Source organism: Panthera onca, chromosome A3, assembly GCF_046562875.1.
Source record: "Panthera onca isolate mPanOnc1 chromosome A3, mPanOnc1 haplotype 2, whole genome shotgun sequence".
NCBI lineage: Eukaryota > Metazoa > Chordata > Mammalia > Carnivora > Felidae > Panthera > Panthera onca.
Genome location: NC_138341.1, coordinates 26,968,889 through 26,984,614, shown reverse-complemented (window position 1 = coordinate 26,984,614; position 15,726 = coordinate 26,968,889). Strand labels below are relative to the sequence as shown.

Below are 15,726 nucleotides of genomic sequence, written 5' to 3'. Positions count from 1 at the left end.
CATGGGAGTGGAGTCTGCATTTCAAATACGTCTATGTATACGGTCCAAAGTCAGCTTGCAAGAGAAGAGCTAAGAGTTTCTGACACTGCCTGAACCAACAACATCTAGAAACCTTGGATCTTTTATTCCAAATGTCTCTTGCCTATTTTCTTTGTTTTTAAGAACACAGTGAGTGACCAGTCTCCTCTGCCAGAGGCCTAGAAATAGCTTGTTTTCATATTTGCTACAGATGTACCTGAAGTCTAAAAGGCATTTCTCTGTTCTTTTAGGGAGGTGTCCAATGTATTCTCTAAAGTTCAGGCTCATTCCTTTTGTCTCAAAAAGCTTTTATGCTCCAAATTTATCGCAGCAGAGTTAGCTTCAGAAGCCCACTATAATGATACACTGAAAGGAAAACGCTCTCCCTCTTGCAGTCATGTTATGATTTCTCAGATAATCTATGTTTGGAACATGAATACCAATACCGAAAACTCTTCCACTCCTTCAGGCCCAGGCCTCCTAATAACCTCAAGCCTGTCCAATCCGAAGGTAAGAGTCAGAGTATGTGGCCCAGCTGCTTTCTTCCTACAGAAGTTCTCCACTTTATACCCAGATTTTTCAGCTCAGCCATTACCCTAAGGCACTATGGTCCCAGCAAGTCTGAACCCAAGAAAAGGAGTCCTAACTTTAAGGTGTTTGAAATTAGATCTCAAGGCTCCCTGAAGTTTCCATGTTCATTCTGTTGATTTATGGGTCTCATTAGTGGGGAAGGCTGGAATAGCCCTCTTCTTTTTCTCTGCTAGTGGCTTCAAAGCATTGTACGCTTGATTACCCAAGTGCATTAAAACTAATTTAAATCATCGTCTTAAGCACCGGTGTGCTCAACAAACCAGAAAAGAAGCTGGAATCCAAAATATATGGTCACATTTTATACTTAATAGGACACAAAGTAGCAAATCCATCAACATAATGGTATAGCTTTTTACTGGCATAGGCAAAACACTTCTTAAATGTTGTACTAACCAATGCTGCCTTTTAAAACGAAATTCACGTCATCCTTCCCCTCCTGGAAGACCAAGTTAATGTAATGGTAATCACTCATAAGGATAACACCCAGTGGCAGTGAATGTGTACGGCTGTGAAAATAAGATAAACACCTACCTCTGAATTAACCGCAGGTAAAATTAACACGTTGGTTCCACACATTCTCCATCTTCTTCTAACACTGTCATTTCAATGCACACACGCCATGTCACTTTCTGAGCATAAAAGGAAATGCTTTTTCTCCTGCTACATTTATACTAAAGTGGACATGGCTCAAAATAAAATCAGGGCAATTGAATTAGTACCAGTTAAACAGAAATTCTGACATCAAAGTATATCCAAAAGACCCAGAACACTGGTTTTCTGTGCTGAAAACCTTATCAAAATATGAAATTCAATAAATTGTTTTTAAGGTGCTCTTTAGTACAAGCTATCAACTTGATATGCCTATGTAAAACATGCAAAATTCTTCCTCCAGTAGTATTTATCATTACGTAGCAACTATGTTTCTATATCTGCAAAATATTCCAGAGTATTCATGTTTGAAAAACAAAAAACAGGAGGACGACTAACTGCTTGATTCAGTGGAAAGAACTAGCTTTATAAGGCCCTGGAAGTAAGTTTTAGTCCTGGCTTTGTGTAGGCAAATCACTTAAACTTTGGAAGCTTTCATTTCTCATCTATAAAACAGAGGAGGTAGGGTGGTTTCTTCTAATTTCCTCTAAGCCCCTAAGAATCTTGTATCAAGGGTCTTTTGCAGGGATTAGTCTCTGAAATAGCTTGTAATGCTAATTATATTACTAAATGCTTATGACTTTCATAAACACTGCCAAGTTTCTATATACTTTCTTATAGACGGGTATTATTGATCTACCAAGATCATAACATGCTTCTCATGTAACAGTTACCACTGAGGAAGTGGAGAAGCCCCTATTTATCCAGGTCCAAGTAACTGGAAACATTCCTAGGTTTCTTTGTACCCAACAGTCAACTTGAAAGAGCTCTCAATGGCCAAAGGTGGAATAATTTGAACAATAATTATCATATAACCTAAAGAATAAGTATCAAGCTAAACTAATATAAATAAGAGACTGAATCATTAAATGGGGGAAACAAGACAAGTATTCACTGCAAAAGAATTCCAAATAAAATACAAAGATACCGCCCCCCCCCCCCCCCCCCGCCACCACAGCCCCAGAGGTAGAGCTTAATTCCCCACCTCTTGTGTGTGGATGGTACTTGGTGACTTATAAGAAAGGATGGAATGGGAAAATAATAACTTTCCAGTAGCAAAACCTGGGAGACACAACCTTAGCAAGTGGTCAATATTATTATCACCAGTGATACCATGGTCTCTATCATCTACCTCCTCATTTGAAGAGATGAGAAAGGCACTTCACCATTGCAGTATTTTTCTCCCAAACCCATAAGTCCATCTCATTGTGAAAAAACACTGATAAACCCAAATTGGGTGACATACCACAAAATACTTTCAGAAGTGTCAAGGTTTAGAAAAAACAAAAGAAAAATGAAAAACTGTAACATATTACAGGATATTGAGGAAACAGGACAACCAAGTGCCAAGTGATAATATCCTGGACCAGATTTGGACCAGAAAAAGGACATTAGTGAAAAAAGTGGTGAAATCAGAATAAAAGCTATAGTTTAGTTAACAGCAGTTCACCAACGTTAATTTCTTAGTTTTGACAACTTTAACATGGTTGTCCAATATATGAACATTAAGAGAAACTCTTAATCAGTACATTAAAATGAACTTAAATCATCTTAAGCACCAGTGTGAAAGGTATATGCAAAGTCCCTAGATTATCCTTGCAACTTTTCTGTCCCTAGATTATCCTTGCAACTTTTCTGTAAATCTAAAGTTATTCCAAAATAAAGCTTGTATAATATTAATAAATCAAAATACCTGCATCAAATTTACTACAGGGTGACTCATACTCTGTATTAACTCACTGAAATAAAATATGCCAATAATACAAGGAATTTTGAAATATACTGAATAAACATTTTAGCATCTTGTAGATATTCCCAGAAGAAAAATCATTTGAAGAGATTCAGAATTGTTACCTGTTTCTATGGTAACTCATGATTTTGTGGAATTATAAAGAAAATCCTCTGCAAGGATTTTCTATAAAAGAAACCCCACTCCCCTATGCAAGAGGTATCTACTAGGCACACCTTCCCCACCTGCAACTCCAAGCCCAAACTGTAAAGGAGAGGAGAAAAGGATACAGAAGAGAATAAGCACGTCAACAGTCTTGTGGGGAACTGGGTCTTTCTGAAGGTCAAACAAGGAAAGACAGTTCCATTGAACCTCTTGTTGAATTCGGGATTTCCCACCACACAGGGAGATTGGCGACTGTTCCCCAGACAGGTGTCTGCTTACACAATGCACTGAGGGATCTGCGCCCCTTCCCCCACACCTGTTGGAACAGGAGAGAAGAAAACACACAACTGGGCAGAATGGAGATGGTGGCTATAAGGCAAACAGCCTGCTTGTCCATCAGTGTGGGCCAAAGTAGCGTGAGCTTCCCATGAGTCAAGGGGAGGTCACAGAAACTCAGTGGAGCAGTGACAAAGTATTATGTTTGCCCGTGTTTTGTTTTGTTTTGTTTTTTTCCTTACTGGACCCATAGAGAGACTCTATTTCCCAGCCTTCCTTAGATTTAGGTTAGGACAACTAAGTTCTCCCCATGAGAATGTGAGTGAAAGAACTACTCAACTTCCTGTCACAGGAATATTGTATGGCATATTATTAGATCTCAAAAAAAAAAAAAATCATAAAAAAAAAAAAAAAAGCATGGATGTGAATCTCCAAGAGCTCTCTTTCTCCATCCCTCTCCCCGCTCTTTCCTACTTTCTCCTCAACTCAGAGTTCGAAATGAAGAACCACAAGATGAGGAGTCACAAAATGGAATCCACTGGGCCTTTGATTCACTATTGGAGAAGAGCTGCCATAGTGAGTCATTTGTTCCACACTAGACTGTGATATAAATACATTGTTATTGAGATTATTACAGCAAAACTTAGCCTCACCTAAAGATAATTAAGGATTAAATCCTAATTAAAGACAGCTTGAGCTCTCTTGTGAGTATCCTACCCAAGATGGTTGCCCATTGACATCACCACTGGACATGTGCCTCTTGTACCCATCCTCGAAAAAGTAGACCATGTACCACTTCCTTCTTCTAGTCCTTCTGGCCCAACGGTAAGGCGGAAAATGGAGGAGGAGGAGTAATTCAATAGGAGACTGGAATTTCAAAAGTGAAAGCAATCCAAAAAATCATGGAATCCATTAACAAAGCTGTTTTCTAAAATAACACTTAGAAAAAAAGACATTTATTGTTAGTATCTCAATAAGCTAATTTCCCTTAGTATGTCATTTCTGTTTTGTCCTACAACTTGGCTCTACATAAGACAACATAAGTTTATTGTCAAAAAACTGGCTTGACAGGGGCACCTGGGTGGCTCAGTCAGTTAGTGTCTGACTTTGGCTCAGGTCTTGATCTTGTGGTTGGTGAGTCCAAGCCCCACATCGGGCTCTGTGTTGACAGCTCAGAGCCTGGAGCATGCTCTGGATTCTGTGTCTCCCTCTCTTTCTCTACCCCTCCCCAGCTCATGCTCCGTCTCTGTCTCTCAAAAATAAATATTAATCGCTTTTCGGCCTTTTGGCTAAGATCAAGTGTAGTGTCTGTTCTTATCAGTTCAAAAATAAATATTAAAAAAAAAATTTTTTTTAACTGGTCTGACAAATGGTAAATCAGGTTTTTTACTTTCTCACATAATATTAGACATTAGCTATTTGGGGTTTTTTAACCCCATTTCTCCCAGATTTCAATAAGGGGGGGTTTTGCTTATTTTTGCCAAAATTTTCCCATTCACTCTTAGACAATGTTTAAATATGCTTAAAGACCCTAGTTTAATTTTAGCTAGATGATACAAACATTAAAAATAGTTCACAGAAGTGAACAGTAGCAAACACCTCTTTCAAAGAATCAACGTTACTAAAGCTTTGTCACCTTAAGTTTTCCCAAATACCACACGTGCATGTATCAGTCAGTTTTGAAATGGGAGAGCTCATGTATCAGAGTTCCAATAGTACAGCCCTCTAGTGCACACCCAGAGACCTGCCGTGTTCCTGGCTGAAGTTTCATGGTTCTTGACAGACAAGCACAAGGAAGTCCTCACCAGCCTGTCACACAGGTGTGAGACCAGGCTGCACCCCTAACAATCACTTGGGTAAAATTGGAACTCCAAGATTTTCACACACACATTTAAAATTCAAACAGCTTATGCAAACCATGAATCGATATTCAAGTAAAACTTGAATAGAGACTGTATCATTTAAAAAGGAAATGGAAATATGTGCCCAATTCTTTGGGTTCTGCATTTCCTGGGGAGAGTTGATAGCTTTCTAGGATTGAGATTGTTGGAAGCCTAAGAGATGGAGCAAGAAGTGGGAGCAGAAATCAACTGCCTTTTTTTTTTTTCTTCTTAAGTTTAAGCACATGCGTGGGGAGGGGCAGAGAGAGGAAAAACAGAATCCCAAGTAGGCTCCACGCCGACAGCATGAACCCAACACAGGGCTCGATCTGACAAACCATGAGCCAAAATCGAGAGTCGGATGCTTCACGCCAGAGCCACCCAGGTGCCCCTCGACTGCCGTTTTATTACAAGGCACCAGCTATCCAGGCCCCGTTGCACACCATGCACAAGGCCAAGGCTGCAAACCCACCACAGCCTTGCCCACGTCACACAACTTGGCAACACAAGCTTTGAAAACCAGGGCACAGTCTAGCCAGCAAATGAATCATCACAACACCCAGCTCTGAACAGTACAGTTATTTCACAGGCCCATTCTAGAAAATTCCCCATATCAGAGAGGGCAGGACCACCACAGTTAGGATGGGACGGCTCCCCCAACTGCCTCTCCATTCTCAGAAGGCTTTTGAAGTTGTTTTATTTTTTTTATTTATTTTTTTTTTTTTTAATTTTTTTTTTTTCAACGTTTTTTATTTATTTTTGGGACAGAGAGAGACAGAGCATGAACGGGGGAGGGGCAGAGAGAGAGGGAGATACAGAATCGGAAACAGGCTCCAGGCTCTGAGCCATCAGCCCAGAGCCCGACGCGGGGCTCGAACTCACGGACCGCGAGATCGTGACCTGGCTGAAGTCGGACGCTTAACCGACTGCGCCACCCAGGCGCCCCTGTTTTATTTTTTTTTAATGTTTATTCATTTTTTGAGAGAGCAGGGGAGGGACAGAGAGAGAGGGAGACATAGAATCCGAAGCAGGCTCCAGGCTCTGAGCTGTCAGCCCAGAGCCGGACTCAGGGCTTGAACTCTTGAACCGCGAGATCATGACCTGAGATTAAGTCATGGGCACTCAACCAACTGAGCCACCCAGGCGCCCCAAGATCTTTGCGGTTTCTAACAGCACTTTTTCCAGCACTCCCCCATCCTTAACTCAGACTTGACCATCACACCATGACGAATGACCACGCTCACTTTCCAGCTGAGGAAACCTCACCAAGAAGCCTAAGGATTAGCCCATATGATAAAGCTGGTGTGGAACAAAGTAGAAACCTGAAGCCAAATCTTCTTTCTGAGTCTAGGGCCTTCCCCCCAGGACGTAAGCTCTGCCACATCACCTGGACAACAGTCAGGTGACAATATAGGTTCAGAGACATCATCTCCATGACCTTATATGCAGGACAACCTCTCTTCGTTGAGTCCCTGTCAAAAGATAAAAGGTAGCATCTCAGTCTTTCCCCACCCAACCTGGAATAAAATAGGAGATTCCAGAAGCCACAGACAAGTCACCTGCACACTGGCTATCCACAAGTGTTCAAATCCCTTAACCATTACGTGTACTCTAAAAATATACAGGACTCCACCTGTTAAAAAATGGAGGGTGGATAAGGTAGGACAGGCGTCTGGCTGGCTCAGTCAGTAGAGCATGCAACTCTTGATCTCAGGGTTGTGAGTTCAAGCCCCATGTTGGGCACAAACCTTACTGCAAAAAAAAAAAATGGGGGATAAGAGAAAATCCTGAAGCCAGCCAGGCCTCCAAACCCACAAGCTAGATGATGTGCAGATTTCTTCTAACTTTGCTGTAACTTTTCTGATCGATGTTCTAAAGCTGCACCAGCACTGGCTAATGAGCACTGAACACATGGTTAATCCCAACCGAGGCATTGTAAGTATAAACCAAACAGTCGTTTTTAAAACTCAGCATGGGAGGAAAAAAAATCTCATTAATATTTTATATTGATTACACAATGAAATGGTATTTGGATATTTTTAGTTAAATAATGTTATTGAATAACTTCATCTGTTTTACCTTTCAGTGTAACTACTAGAAAATTTAAAATTAGACATGTGGCTCACATTCTATTACTATTGGACAGTGCTGTTCTGAAGACAGAATTCATGATCAAAACCGTTTCTGCCAGAGATGGAAACCCAAACAGGCCAGGCAGAGAGCCTCTGCAAGGCATTTCCTCCCGTCCTCCAGGGTGCCAGGACCTCGCCAGCAGGACACAGTCCTGCCTCCTTCAGTAAGACCACACCCTCCCCACAGCCCAACTCAGGCAGTGCAAATGAACAGACCCCCTCCCCCCTCAGTCCCCCAGGAATGCCGCCAGTCCTTCTTCCTCCCCCACCACTGAGGCTACCATTCCAGGGCGCAAGAGACTCGAATCCCTGAAACAGCCCCCAATCCCACAGAGACCAGGATGATTTCGTAAGAAAGATCCCAGCAGGTCTCCTTCTGTGGACCACTGGCCTCCCAACTTGCAGAATCATGTACCGTATCAGGGGCACCTGGGTGGCTCAGTTGGTTCAGCATCCGACTTCAGCTCAGGTCATGATCTCATGGTTCATAAGTTTGAGCCCCGCATCAGGGTCTGTGCTGACAGCTCAGAGCCTGGAATCTGCTTCAGATTCTGTGTCTCCCTCGCTCTCTGCCCCTCCCCCACTCACACTCTGTCTCTCTCTCTCTCTCTCTCTCTCAAAAATAAACATTTTTAAAAAATTAAGAATCATATACCTACCAGAAGGAAAAAAAAAAAAACTTCAGTCCAACCCCCAATACACACTTCCTACTGCATTTACAGGCACATTTAACACATACTCAAAAATATAAATTTAGAAGGCAGAGATAAAGATGAAATTAAGAAATTCAAAACTAATTCTGTTATTCTTAATCCTTTTTTTTCCACTAAAAACACTTCTTCTTTCAATGACTCTGCCACCAAATGTGTTTCGTTTGGTTTTTTTGTTTTGTTTTGTTTTCTTAAATCTCAGTTTAACACCTTATGGTAGAATCAAACCTTTGAAACGCTCTAAGGACAGTGTATTTCAATATCTACCTCCACTACCTGGTCTAGCTTAAAAAAGACACCTCACATAGACACCTGGGTCCAAACAGCAGAACTATTCTTAAAGTCTTAATTCTCTAGTTTCAGTCTCCTACACTAATTATTCAAAGGCTTCTTTACTAAAATTAGGAACTTTCCATTTTCCCTTTCAGTCAGTTGGTCTTGCAAACTAATTGGAAAATGTTCCATTTTGACAAAAATCTTCACTGAGTTTGAAACCCTTTGCATGATTTTAGTTGAAGATTTTCAAGTATAAAGGAATGAGTTTACACGACAAAACAGCTACCACTTTCCACAATGAAAATCGTTTAGCAATCAAAGTGTGTCCACACACTTATTTTCTAGATGTCCTTTCTGTAGCACATGATCGTTAAAAGAAAACACCTACTTCCTTATTCATTAACTTATCATCTCTATTTTGGAAGCAGATTATGTGCATTAGTTTTTCAAGTATCTGCGGGGCAGCAATACGACAGCCAAGTATCACTTGAAAGGCCAAAATGCCTGCCTTTACAAGAACAATTCCTAATCTGTCTTCAACAACTCCTTTAGGTAATCTGCTCCCATTAGTTTTTGTGGTACCAAAGATTATAAGGATCACTCCCCATGCCACTGTAATGTGCTGTAAGATTTTCTGACTACTTAAAATGCTGTAATCTGGAAATCTACTTAATCGGGTAGAGATAAACCTCCATACAGAGTCAGTCGCCCTTGTCAGCAGAACCCACGCTCTTCTCTTGAAATACCCTGGGGCTGCTGACCTTCAGGCACCGAAGGAACCAGGGCAATGTGCAGACAGACTATTATGTACAGTTCCTACCGTTAGAAGTAAATATAAGCAGAACGTCTACTGCTTTGTTTTCTTGCATCCCAGTGGAATATCTTCTACAGGTCTGGAGTGTGAGCACCTTACTTTTACAAAGTGCTGCTACAGACATCAATGGGTCAGGCCAAGATTTTCACTGTCAAAGCTACTTCTAACCCAGTTACTCGTAGAACCGACAATATTGTTCTTCTCCAGGAGGATTCTGGAAGACAGGTATTGCACTGCAAAATCTTTTCACGGTTCTGGTTCTGTCTTTCCTGCCAGCACTTGGCTGTACCCTAAGGAATGGGTTCAATTACGGTCATACACCTCCTTCTGCTGAATAAATGCTCAATCTCTTTCCACCAACACCACTCGCCACCTGCAATCCTCAGCTGCTTCTCAATTCCTGACTGCTTTTTTGTTCTCTTTACCACCTTTCTGAATCCACCACTCCCTAGTGGTGCCTAGTAACTACAGTCCGTAACTTATTCAGGGTTCACTCCTTGTAGTTTAAAAACAGAAAATTGTTTTTTTTCCTTTAACAATCCTACTTAATAAGAAGTCAAAGCACACCTTTCCTTCTGAACATTTAGAAAATTATTTCTAAGAAATGCAGCAAAAATTTATACATTGAATCCAGAGTCTATGAATCAGTAGAATCACGTAACCTTTACCCCTTTGCCTGCTCTACAACACACCTGGCCATCCACTTCCAGATACATTTTCCAAACCAGCATTTCACCCATGCTGCATTTTCAGCGCCACTTACATCTATCCCCCCCCTCCACCCGCCGCCCGACAGGAATACTCCAGGTGAAGCATGCTCGGCCCAATTTCTCCTTATACTTCCTCCCCTTTTGGCCTATCAATTACTACTCACCCATCCACAGCCAACACCTGCCACCCCAGCCTGAACAGCTGTCTTGCTTCATGCTCTGCTTAAAGGGCCCTTATCTTCCAGCAATGTTTTACCCTGTTTTGTCTTCTCCAACAAACAGCATGGTACAGTGCATAAATTCAGCCCACCCTAGTAGCTGGGTTTATTTTCTAATAAACAGTATAGCTTTATATACATGTATATACACACACACATATATATACACATATACATATACACATATATGTGCATACATATATACATAAATAATTATAATGACACAATCGGGAACACACATTATCTGGGGTACTTTTAATACATGAAAAAAGTTTTTTCTTGACCAATGGCTAATTATGTCAGGAAGGGAATCAAAGCTGCTCCTCCAAGAGCAGAAAAGACTCTGGGCTCAATCCCACTACTTTAATGTATACCTAGTATCATCGGACGCAGGACTTCCTGCCATAATATTTTCAAGCTGAGACAAGGAGCGTCGGCAATGCCATTCCCACAGCCAATGTGCCAACAAGCATGCCCTCTGGAACAGAGATTCACTGCCACTGGGAATTATAAGCTTTCCGCGAGCCTCAAAGAAGCCATGTCACCACTCCCCCCAAAAATACACACACCACAATGTGTAGACAACACTGGGGGCTGAGGTCCAAAGCCTTGATGGCCTTGAAACCCTAGGACAAGACACCTGGTTGGTTTTTCCAATGTCAACAGGGCTTGCAGGTCAGGTGACAAGCAACGAGTGCTTCAGCCTCACAGATTCCTTCCCAGAAGTTCACATATAAGCCAAAGGGTAGTTTTGTTTAAAGAAAAAACCATTAACATACCAGTACAGATGCTGAAAATACATACCTATTGTCACTATCTAGGGGTAAATTCTTACCCTTCCTTAAAGTATTCAGTATTTGCTCACTCTGTTACAAAATCATGTGACCTCATTGCCCAGTGGTAGCAACCTCTCACTGGTTCAGCCTCACCCAGTTCTGGGCAGAAAAGGATGGACAGTTCTTCTTGTTGTTCAACCGCTTTTTTCAGAGTAAACCATCCCTTTGGCATTTCTAACCCTCCCAGCTTCCACTGGCAGCCAAACAAACCCCTGTTTGCCTTTTAAGACCGAGGATCAAAATCCCTCCTGTGCATTCTGGCTCTTTCCTCTCTCTCCCTTTTTTCTGTCCTCCTGTTTCAAAACCACACTGAGGAAAGCACATCCTCACTGCTCCTGCCCCCGTCGGAACCAAAATCCATCATAGTTTTCCTTGGCAACCACTCCTAGAGCATCTTCTTTGAAGCACTTTATAAAGTGTTTATATCAAATGCCCTGAAAAACCTAATTAACAAATCCCTGAAAAGGAAGTCCTGTTAAAGGGGGAAAAAAAAAACAAAAAAGAAGTCATAACAAGAAAGCAAACAGCCCAATTAAAAACATGGCAAAAGAACCAAAGACACTTCAAAGGAAATCTACAGATGGCAAATAAGCACGTGAAAACATCCTCAGCATTTTTAATCCAGCAAAGTTTGTCATAAAACCACAGTGAGTTACTGCTATACGTCCATTAGAATTGCAAAGAAAAACCTGACACTACTAAGTGCTGGTAAGGATGTACAGTTATTCGAACTTTCACACACTACTGGGAAGAATACAAAATGGGGTGGTTGCCGTGAAAAACAGTCTGGCGGCTTCTTACACAGTAAAACATGCACTTGCCAAACGACCCTCAGCCAGCTATCATCGGAGAGCCATCTAGCTAGATCAGACTAGATCCAGAGGAAACGGTGAATGCACGACTCCGAATGACAACCTACCAACTGTGTGAAGTGGCCTGGTGGTCACAAACTCATGATCATTTTTTAAGGTCAGACAGGTTTGTGTTCAAGGTCTGATTCTCACTTACTAGCTGTCACTGTGGCAGGCTATGTTTCTAAAACTAGTTTTCCTACATTCAACAAAACTAAAAGGCAACCAATGGAATGGGAAAAGATATTTGCAAATGACATATCGGACAAAGGGCTAGAATCCAAAATCTATAAAGAGCTCACCAAACTCCACACCCAAAAAACAAAAAATCCAGTGAAGAAATGGGCAGAAAACATGAATAGATACTTCTCTAAAGAAGACATCCAGATGGCCAACAGGCACATGAAAAGATGCTCAACATCGCTCATCAGGGAAATACAAATCAAAACCACACTCAGATATCACCTCACGCCAGTCAGAGTGGCCAAAATGAACAAATCAGGAGACTATAGATGCTGGGGAGGATGTGGAGAAACGGGAACCCCCTTGCACTGTTGGTGGGAATGCAAACTGGTACAGCCACTCTGGAAAACAGTGTGGAGGTTCCTCAAAAAATTAAAAATAGACCTACCCTATGACCCAGCAATAGCACTGTTAGGAATTTACCCAAGGGATACAGGAGTACTGATGCATAGGGGCACCTGTACCCCAATGTTTATAGGAGCACTCTCAACAATAGCCAAATTGTAGAAAAAGCCTAAATGTCCATCAACTGATGAATGGATAAAGAAATTGTGGTTTATATACACAATGGAGTACTACGTGGCAATGAGAAAGAATGAAATATGGCCCTTTGTAGCAACGTGGATGGAACTGGAGAGTGTGATGCTAAGTGAAATAAGCCATACAGAGAAAGACAGATACCATATGTTTTCACTCTTATGTGGATCCTGAGAAACTTGACAGAAGACCATGGGGGAGGGGAAGGGAGAAAAAAAAAAAAAAAAAAGAGGTTAGAGTGGGAGAGAGCCAAAGCATAAGAGACTCTTAAAAACTGAGAACAAACTGAGGGTTGATGGGGGGTGAGGGGAAGGGGAGGCTGGGTGATGGGTATTGAGGAGGGCACCTTTTGGGATGAGCACTGGGTGTTGTATGGAAACCAATTTGACAATAAACTTCATAAATAAATAAATAAATAAATAAATAAATAAATAAATAAATAAATAAAAAACTAGTTTTCCTAGTTTGTACAAAAAGGGTGTTAATGATGGGGCTGCTGCAAGGCAGCCTGACAGCCAACTGGGAGGTACCACCAGTACAGTGTTTTCTCCGTAAAACTGCTCATATTCTTATAGAGCAGATGGCAGAGACACAGTTCGGGGCACCCTCACCTCCCCTGCTAAGTGCAGCTCTACCCAGTAACCCCTCGACAATTCAGCACTAAAAGAATAACCTCCAGGGCCACCTGGGTGGCTCAGTCATTTAAACGTCTGATTCTTGATTTCGGCTCAGGTCATGTTCTCACCATTTGTGAATTCAAGTCACACATCGGACTCTGAGCCAACAGTGCAGAGCCTGCTTGGGATTCTCATTCATATTCTCTCTCTCTCTCTCTCTCTCTCCTCCTCCCTCCCTCCCTCTCCCTCTCTGCCCCTCCCCCACTCATGCTGTCTCTGTCTCTCTGAAAATAAATAAATAATCTTGAAAATTAAAAAGAATAACCTCCAGGACAGCAGGCAACCTTGCCCCACACTACAGCTGGCTCTGACTGCTCCGTGTCTCTGCTATACCATCACGGTTTGAACATCGCCCCTGTCACAAGAGCATGTGTGCAGAATACCTGACATGTTGTGAACACTGCATGTTATGAATAAATGCTGGCTATCATCAGAGTTCTTGGGAAGCTCTTAGAAAAATGAATTGCATCCCACAATTCTAGGGAGGATCTGTCAGGTGGAGGTGAGAGAAAATAAGTGTGGAGCTGAGAAAGAGCCTGGGAGAGGTCAGGTGAGGACACTGGCCCACATGGTGGGGGAGGCATCAGCCGGAGAAGAGCGAAGAACAGGGCTGAGCAAGTAGTGGATAGGTCCCTATCATGGAGGGTCTTAACAAAGAGTTTAGGTTTGATGGAGAAGGAAATGGTAAATCATTCTTCTTTCAACTACCAGAGCACCTGCAAAACCTCTTCCATTATCTTTATCACAAGGAAATAGTACCCTGTGTGTGTGTGTGTGTGTGTGTGTGTGTGTGTGTGTGTGTGCGCACGCGCGCAGGCCTTCTACTGAACTGTGAGCTCCTTAACAGCACGTAAAGGTCTCTGGTTCCTAAACACGTGACCAGGAAGCACCCCCTGGAGCTGGAGTTCACAATACCCACCGCTCCAAACCTCAGTCTACACCCATCCTCCAATTCCCTGTGAACCCCCTCTGCCTGACAGGCCCCATCCTGCTTGCAGATCCTCAAGGATTCCTGACTAGCACCTCCTGTAATCAGTACTCATGATCACAAACCCAAGTCGAGCCTTGAGGTAACCCACAGCTCATTTTCTTCCAAAAAATGAAAGAGAGGAGAGGACAACTCTTTAGATCTGTCTTTTACTCTAGCTGCACTTCAGCCACTGCTTCTGTACTCCAAAACCTGTCTTGTTAGATCTCTTATCTGATCTCTCCTTGAGAACACAACAGAAGAGAGAATAAGAATATAGAGCTTTTCCAATCTAAAAGCTCAACTTCAAGCAACCATAGTCTGTCTTTCCTCACCCCAGAATCTGCCCTTCCAAGCTTATCATCACTCCAGGTTTGATACTGACATACTAAACTAATGGTTATCTAATTCCAACCCAGATTCCTGAAAAAGAAATAATATGGGACCCAAAAAAAAAAAAAAAGTAATTTCATTCACTTCCTCAATTCAATTTAATTGCCTATAATTATATTATTATACCCCCCCACATACACACACAAACATAACATGTAATTTCTCAATGACTTAGACAAGTCTGGGATTAGAAATGGTCAGCCAAAGATATACTTGATCTCAATTTCGGTTAGAAGGATGTTTTATTTGGTGACCTGATATTTTTGGCAATGCTCTAAAGGCTGCCAAGTTTACAGGTGGCCACTACAACAGAAGACTCTGAAACAGCATTAAAAGATCGCAATTTAAACCCAAGACAACAGCATGCTCAAAACAGATATATCATTTCCATTACTAGGCAGGTATACTAATTCAGGAGTTTTAATGGCTTAAGAAAATATGTATTGATGGGGCTTCCACTCTCCCTTCTAACAGCAGCTATGTTTTGCTTTCCGCCACAGGAGAAGCAACAAGTATGTATCTACCCTTTTCCTACCCGAAATCACTATCCCTCTCCACCTCTCTTGAAATGAAGAGAACTTCAATTTACTCTCAAACCCTAAAGGAGACAAGTGAGATTAGAAGACACAAAAGCCAATTTAATTTCTGCATATACTCATCAGTACTCTCCAAGTACACGTTTGCTAAAGCTGAAGAATGCCCAGGTGAAACTAGTGAGCAAAACGAAGCAAGAGGAGACCAGGTTTAATAATGAGGATGGGCACAAAAAGACAAAGGGCAGGACGCAAAGCCCAGAGCAGGGTATCGCGGTCAGGATGCCAAGGAAAAATATGGGGAAAGCTGCCTAAGAGTAGAATCCTGCTGATCCCTCGGGCTCACTGGCCATCTAGTTGAAAGAGCTCCCCAAAAAGAGGGTTTTCATAAGACTTCTCATGCTCCAAATGACAAGGAGAAGAAAGCATGAATCTCTCCAAAGACCTGAAGTCTAGTTACTCAGCTGTGACATGAGCTCCTCGCAGCACAAGGAACCTTATGCTTTATCCTCCAACTATGAG

At 42.0% G+C, this 15,726-nt stretch overlaps 1 protein-coding gene and 1 pseudogene across 6 annotated transcripts in view; one reads left to right on the top strand and one right to left on the bottom strand.

Moving 5' to 3' along the window:
* The window catches only part of LTBP1 (latent transforming growth factor beta binding protein 1), a 401,303-nt gene that overhangs the window by 313,125 nt on the left and 72,452 nt on the right, over positions 1 to 15,726 (bottom strand). The window lies entirely within an intron of this gene.
* Positions 4,697 to 4,813, top strand: LOC132674310 (U2 spliceosomal RNA; annotated as a pseudogene).